The sequence below is a fragment of the Mustela erminea genome, chromosome 10 (genome assembly GCF_009829155.1).
Source record: "Mustela erminea isolate mMusErm1 chromosome 10, mMusErm1.Pri, whole genome shotgun sequence".
Lineage (NCBI taxonomy): Eukaryota > Metazoa > Chordata > Mammalia > Carnivora > Mustelidae > Mustela > Mustela erminea.
Genome location: NC_045623.1, coordinates 75,642,913 through 75,649,449, shown reverse-complemented (window position 1 = coordinate 75,649,449; position 6,537 = coordinate 75,642,913). Strand labels below are relative to the sequence as shown.

At 47.7% G+C, this 6,537-nt stretch overlaps 1 long non-coding RNA gene across 1 annotated transcript; it reads left to right on the top strand.

Moving 5' to 3' along the window:
• Positions 1-4,246: 4,246 nt before the first annotated feature.
• On the top strand, positions 4,247-6,199 carry LOC116600795. Its single transcript, XR_004289815.1, has 3 exons — positions 4,247-4,328; positions 5,729-5,929; positions 6,014-6,199. It is a non-coding gene; the product is annotated as an uncharacterized LOC116600795 (long non-coding RNA).
• Positions 6,200-6,537: the final 338 nt, after the last annotated feature.

Here is a 6,537-nt window from a genome sequence, read left to right as displayed (position 1 = left end):
GCCAAACCAACATATGGTGACAGATTGAATGCAGAAGCAGGTATAAGAATCCAGCTGTCTCCTGTCAACCCAGACATTAAAGAGATTTACAATAATGTAAAACAATGTCACTGTTCTCATTAAAGTTTTCATTTTGGAAAATACACAGCTATTTTTCATAGACATTTTTTTTTCTGTTAACCTGTAATACATGGATATTGTTATTTTCAATTTATATGTATTTTAAGTGTCTCTCACTTTTAACTTTGAATATAGTGAATATGAACAGATAAAACCCACTTAAAAAGAACTTTTTTGGGGAATGCCTGGGTGGCTCAGTTGGTTAAGCCAAGGCCTTCGGCTCAGGTCATGATCCCAGGGTCCTGGGATTGAGTCCCGCATTGGGATCCTTGCTCAGCGGGAAGCCTGCTTCTCTACCTGCCTCTGCCACTCTGCCTGCCTTTGCTCGTTCTCTCTCTCTCTGACAAATAAATAAATAAATAAAATCTTTAAAAAAAGAACTTTCTGGGTCCTCAGTTATTTTTAAAAGTACAAAGAGGTCCTGAAATAAAGTTTGAGAACCACTGAATGGGGGTTTTTATTATTTTTTAATAAATATTTATTTAGTTATTTGAGAGAGAGAGGGAGAGCGTGAGCAGGGGAGGGGTAGAGGAAGAAAGAGAATCTCAAGCAGACTCCCCCGCTAGGCATGAAGCCTGACTCGGGGCTCCAACCCACACAGATCATGATCTGAGCTGAAATTACCAATCAGGTGCTTTAACCAACTGAGCCACCCAGGTGCTGCTGGAGTTTTATTTTGAAAACAAAAAAAGACAACAAAATTGTATTATAAACATTAAAATGGCTAAGAGACTACACCATGATTGTCCCCATTGCCAGAAGAAATGTTAATCAGGGCACCTGCGTGACTCAGTGGGTTAAGCCTCTGCCTTTGGCTCAGGTCATGGTCTCGGGGTCCTGGGATTGAGACCTGGCATAGGGCTCTCTGTTCAGCAGGGAGCCTGCTTCCCCCTCTCTTTCTGCCTGCCTCTCTGCCTACTTGTGATCTCTGTCTGTCAAATAAATAAATAAAATCTTTAAAAAAAAAGAAGAAGAAATGTTAATCATGTGACCCAGTAGAGGTGTTAGCTAATCACATTGCAGTATAAATGTATCAAATCAATATGTTGTTTGCCTTCAACTTACACATTATATGTCAATTACATGTCAATGTTTAAAAGAGAGCCCCTTTTCTGCCCTAGACCTCTCTGATTAGTGTACCATGAGAAAGTAAGTTTATCCTACTGCCTACATGCCAAAGCCCATAAGCTACAGATTTTTAGTGTGTTCCTACTGTGGTTGGCAGCATTCCCTCTCCCTCATGAAGGGTGCCCCTTCTCCCCACAAAGCCTCGTCTTTCTTAATGAGAAAAGAAATTGATCCTTACGAACTCCTGCCCTCGGGACTGATAACATCGGCTGGTGGGCAGCGACCTGCGTGGTTACTGCTGTTCTTGCTTCATACCGTCTCTTCCGTTTCTAAGTGCACTTTTTTTTTACACTATTATTTATTGAGTACATTCTGTGTTAAGAACTTCACATTCACTTTCCCATTTAGTCCTCACAATGACCCACAAACCAGTTACTATTCTTCCCATTTTATAGATAAGAGAACTCAATCTCAGAAAGGTTAGGAGAGGGACGCCTGGGTGGCTCAGTTGGTTAAGCAGCTGCCTTCGGCTCAGGTCGTGATCCCAGAGTCCTGGGATCCAGTCCCACATTGGGCTCCTTGCTCGGCAGGGAGCCTGCTTCTCCCTCTGCCTGCCACTCTGTCTGTGCTCACTCTCTCTGACAAACAAATAAATAAAATCTTAAAAAAAAGAAAAGAAAAGTTAAGAGAAACCTCTAGGAATGTAACTGAATTTAAATCCCTTTTGTTTAAAGAAAGAGGAATATTTTTAAAATCATATAATTTTTTTTTCACCGCAAGGGCACTCCCTAATCCCCATCCCCTATTGCACCCATCCTCTGTCCCCTTCCCTCTGGTCACCACCAATTTGTTCTCTAGAGTTAAGAGTCTGTTTCTTGGTTTGTCTCCCCCTCACACACTCCTTGCTTGTTTGTTTTGTTTCCTAAATTCCACATACGAGTGATATTATATGGTATTGTCTTTCCCTGACTTATTTCACTTAGTATAATCCTTGAAGGTCTATCCATGTTGTTGCAAATGGCACGATTTCATTCCTTTTTGGGGTGCCTGGGTGGCTCTGTCGTTAAGCATCTGCCTTCAGGGACGCCTGGGTGGCTCAGTGGGTTAAAGCCTCTGCCTTCGGCTCAGGTCATGATCCCAGGGTCCTGGGATGGAGCCCCACATCCATCTGGCTCTCTGTTTGGCGGGGAGCCTGCTTCCTCCTCTCTCTCTCCTTGCCTCTCTGCCTACTTGTGATCTCTGTTTGTCAAATAAATAAATAAAATCTTGAAAAAAAAAAAAAAGAATCTGCCTTCAGCTCAGGTCATGGTCCCAGGGTCCTAGAATCGTGCCCCCTGTTGGGGTCCCTGCTCAGCGGGAAGTCTGCTTCTCCCTCTCCCACTTCCCCTGCTTGTGTTCCTCTCTCACTGTCTTTCTCTGTCTGTCAAATAAAATCTTGGAAAAAAAAAGATTTCATTCTTTTTTTACGGTGGAATAATATTCCATTGTATAGATACACCACAAAAGACCCCCTTTTTTTTTTTTTTAAGATTTTATTTATTTATTTGAGAGAGAGTATGAGAAGGGGGAGGGTCAGAGGGAGAAGCAGACTCCCTGCCAAGCAGGGAGCCCGATGCGGGACTCCATCCTGGGACTCCAGGATCATGACCTGAGCCGAAGGCAGTCGCCCAACCAACTGAGCCACCCAGGCACCCCACAAAAGACCCTTTTAATTCATACATTCAAAAAGTTATTTACCTGAAGTTTAGTATTTTTTTTAAATTTTTTATTTTTTATAAACATCTATTTTTATCCCCAGGGGTACAGGTCTGTGAATTGCAAGGTTTACACACTTCACAGCACTCACCAAAGCACATACCCTCCCCAATGCCCATAACCCCACCCCCTTCTCCCAACCCTCCTCCCCTCAGCAACCCTCAGTTTGTTTTGTGAGATTAAGAGTCACTTATGGTTTGTCTCCCTCCCAATTCCATCTTGTTTCATTGATTCTTCTTCTACCCACTTAAGCCCCCATGTTGCATCACCACTTCCTCATATCAGGGAGATCATATGATAGCTGTCTTTCTCTGCTTGACTTATTTCGCTAAGCATGATACGCTCTAGTTCCATCCATGTTGTCGCAAATGGCAAGATTTCATTTCTTTTGATGGCTGCATAGTATTCCATTGTGTATATATACCACATCTTCTTGATCCATTCATCTGTTGATGGACATCTAGGTTCTTTCCAGAAGTTTAGTATTTTAACAATTGTTTTTCGTAACAAGTCAGTACTGAAGGGAGGCACCAGTACAGATCCTCCCCTGAGCCCCATCGGTGCCCTTCCACTTGGGTCCTCGTCCCTGAGCCCCCACTGAAGTCTCCTGTCATATTTATTTGTTGATTTATTTTAAAGATTTTATGTATTTATTTGACAGAGATCAGAAGTAGGCAGAGAGGCAGGCAGAGAGAGAGAGGAGGAAGCAGGCTCTCTACTGAGCAGAGAGCCCGATGTGGGGCTCGATTCCAGGATCCCGGGATCATGACCTGAGCCGAAGGCAGAGCCATTAACCCACTGAGCCACCCAGGCGCCCCTCTCCTGTCATATTTAGGGCGTGTTTGCCCCAAGCCTGAAGTCTTGTACCTATGTCTAGCCTGGATTTTTCCAGAACCTTTATGCTGAGCCTTCATCCCCTCTCTTTTCCCCTGGAACCTCTCTGAGTCCTTACCCTGGGGCAACATGCTTGAGCTCCTCACCCAGCCTCCGGGCCTGAGCCCACTGATCAGTCCTCACAGCAGAACCCTGCCCTCGGTGAACTACAGGTGGATTATGGCCTCTGAGGTAGTCCGTTTCAGGGAGCCGCAGAGGAAGTAGAGGCCGGAGGCTGCGGATGGGGCCTGAGCTCAGAGAGTGGGAGTGGAGACAGACCTGGGCACTCAGCCCCCAGCCATGGTCGGGAATGTTCTCAGAGAGCACTGACCTCTCACCCCAACCCGCCGCAGTTCCAGGATCCGCTGCCTCCCCTGTCCCCACTTCAAGGCCTGGCAGCCGCCTCTGGAGCAACTGGGGTATCACCATGGCAACCAGGCCAGGCCAGTGTGTGGGTGGGGCTGCTTTAAAGACTTATTGCCCCAAAACCCAGGCGTGATTCTTTCATTTTGGTAATCCTCAGGGGCCCTGTGGGTGAGGGGTCTGGAACAGGAGGGACCCTTTGCTCCCCACTATGACTCTCAACCCAGAGAGATGTTTCTCTGGACTCAGCCAGATCCTGCCAGAGACAATCTAGTGGAAAGCCCAAGATCTCTGTCTGGGGGGCTCCCCGGCCCCCACCAACACAGTAGGTGCCTGTGGATCTCGCCCCACTCTGACTCCCCAGTAGCAGAGCTAGAGGGGAGGCTGGATGGTCTGACCTCTTGCCCCTGCCCTCCAGGCTGTGATTTTTCAGGGGTGAAAACTTGTCCATGGAGTCCCTGATGGGAGGAGCGGAGGAGTGGCTGTGGAGGAGCGGAGGAGTGGCTGTGGGGGTGGGCGCTGCCCGGGGCTAGGTGACCTACACAGAGGTCTCGTGTGGGCGATTAGCTGTCACGCTGGGTCTAAGCTCCTTACCCTGAGAATCTAGCCTCCCCACCCCCAGGTCTAATCCTGAGGTGGGGGGAAGGGCCTTGGTGGGTCCCTGGTGACCCATTTAGCATAACCAGCTATGGCCCTCTTGGCTGGGTAGAGCCTCTCTCCGTCCCTGGGAGCGTCTCTGCCTCTTCCTGCCTTGTCTTGGCATCTGGGTTTCTGTCTCCTTGTCTCCGCCTCCGTGGGTATTTTGTGCCTTGTCTCTGTGAAGAGCTTTGTGGCTCTGACCCTGTGAAACTCTGGTTGGGAACAGAGGGCAGGGATGCCACTAGGTAATGGGTTATAGAAAACTCAGCGACAGGAAATTTTGGGGACACAGGCTGGTAAGTGACCTGGGGTTTTAGACAACCCGGGGTCTAGGTAGCAATGTGTTGTGGGTGACCCAGCGTGTGAGGAAAATTGGGTTGTTTGTATTTGACACTTGCGTCGGGTCGCCCTGAATTGTGGCTAATGCAGCATCTGGGTCACTCAATGGTAGCGATTCAAAAAGAATCTGGGAGACTGTAGGAGTGGCCGCAGTGGTTTTCATCAGAGGGTGATCCGTCTGTGTCTGGAGACAGTCTAGGTTGTCACAACTGGGAGAAAGGTGTGCTTAAGCATCTAGTGGGAGGAGGCCTGGAATACCGCTCACATCCCACAGCGCACAGGACAGGCCCCCCACAACAGAGAATATGGGGCCGACATGCAGACTGTCTGCTCCGAAGCTGGCTGCCCAGGCTGAAATCCCAGCTTTTGCACTCTGCCATCTTGAGCAATTTTCCTCCTATCTAGCATGGACTACGCTTCTGCGGTTATTGGGGTTACTGGGCCCATACCTGGAAAGTGGTCCTCCTAGCATCTGGCACTTAGTGACTCTTGTTCATTGACTGCTGCCCAGAGAGAATAAGAGTAGATCTAGATCCCGGGACTCAGACATTCTCTCCCTTTCTCATTACAGCTTCTTCTGCAAGCGGGACTCTTCCGGAATCCACACAAGATTCCCCACGCAGGATCCACACAGGGAGCCACACAGCCAAAAGCAGCTCAGGTCTTCCATCACAGGGGCCTTGGTTGGGTCAGAGGAACAGAGAGAAGCTTTTCCTGGCTTCCATACTTCCAAATCCCGAAGATCGGCTCTGATTGGCTTAGCGGGCACCATGTAAATACATTCATTAACTCTTGTCATCTTCATACCACCAACGTGGGGAAGTAGGTAGACGCTCATACCTTCCTCTTCCAACAGCTAAGGAAACTGATGCGCAGAGACGAAGTAACTTGCCCAAGTCCACACGGCCAGTAAACAGCAAGCAATGGGATTTGATCCGAGGCAGTCTGGCTCAAACACGTGCCCTCGCAAAAGCCACCATCTTGAATATATTTATGTTTAGATATGTCCGTTTTTGTCAAAAATAATAATAAGAAGTAACGTTTTATTATCAAGGCTCAGTCATAGAGGTGTTTTCAACACTCAAGTTTGCTCGTTTTTGTTTTTCTAAGATAAAGTAGTTGTGCTAATAACATGAAGGCACCCATTCTCTTGGGTGAGCGACTGAGAGATTAGTCCTGACTTTAGATATAACAGCCTTGGGGAGAGGAAACAAGGAGAGCTGGTCCTGAGACAAAAGGTCCAGGGAGAAGGGAGGAGAGGATGCAGGTGGGGGTGACCAGGAGAAGAATTAGGTCTAGAGAGGAGACCGCCCGGTCATGAGGTGGGGTTGTCAACAATGTTGACCTATCTTTAATGTTTTCGTAATGATCCTAGACCCA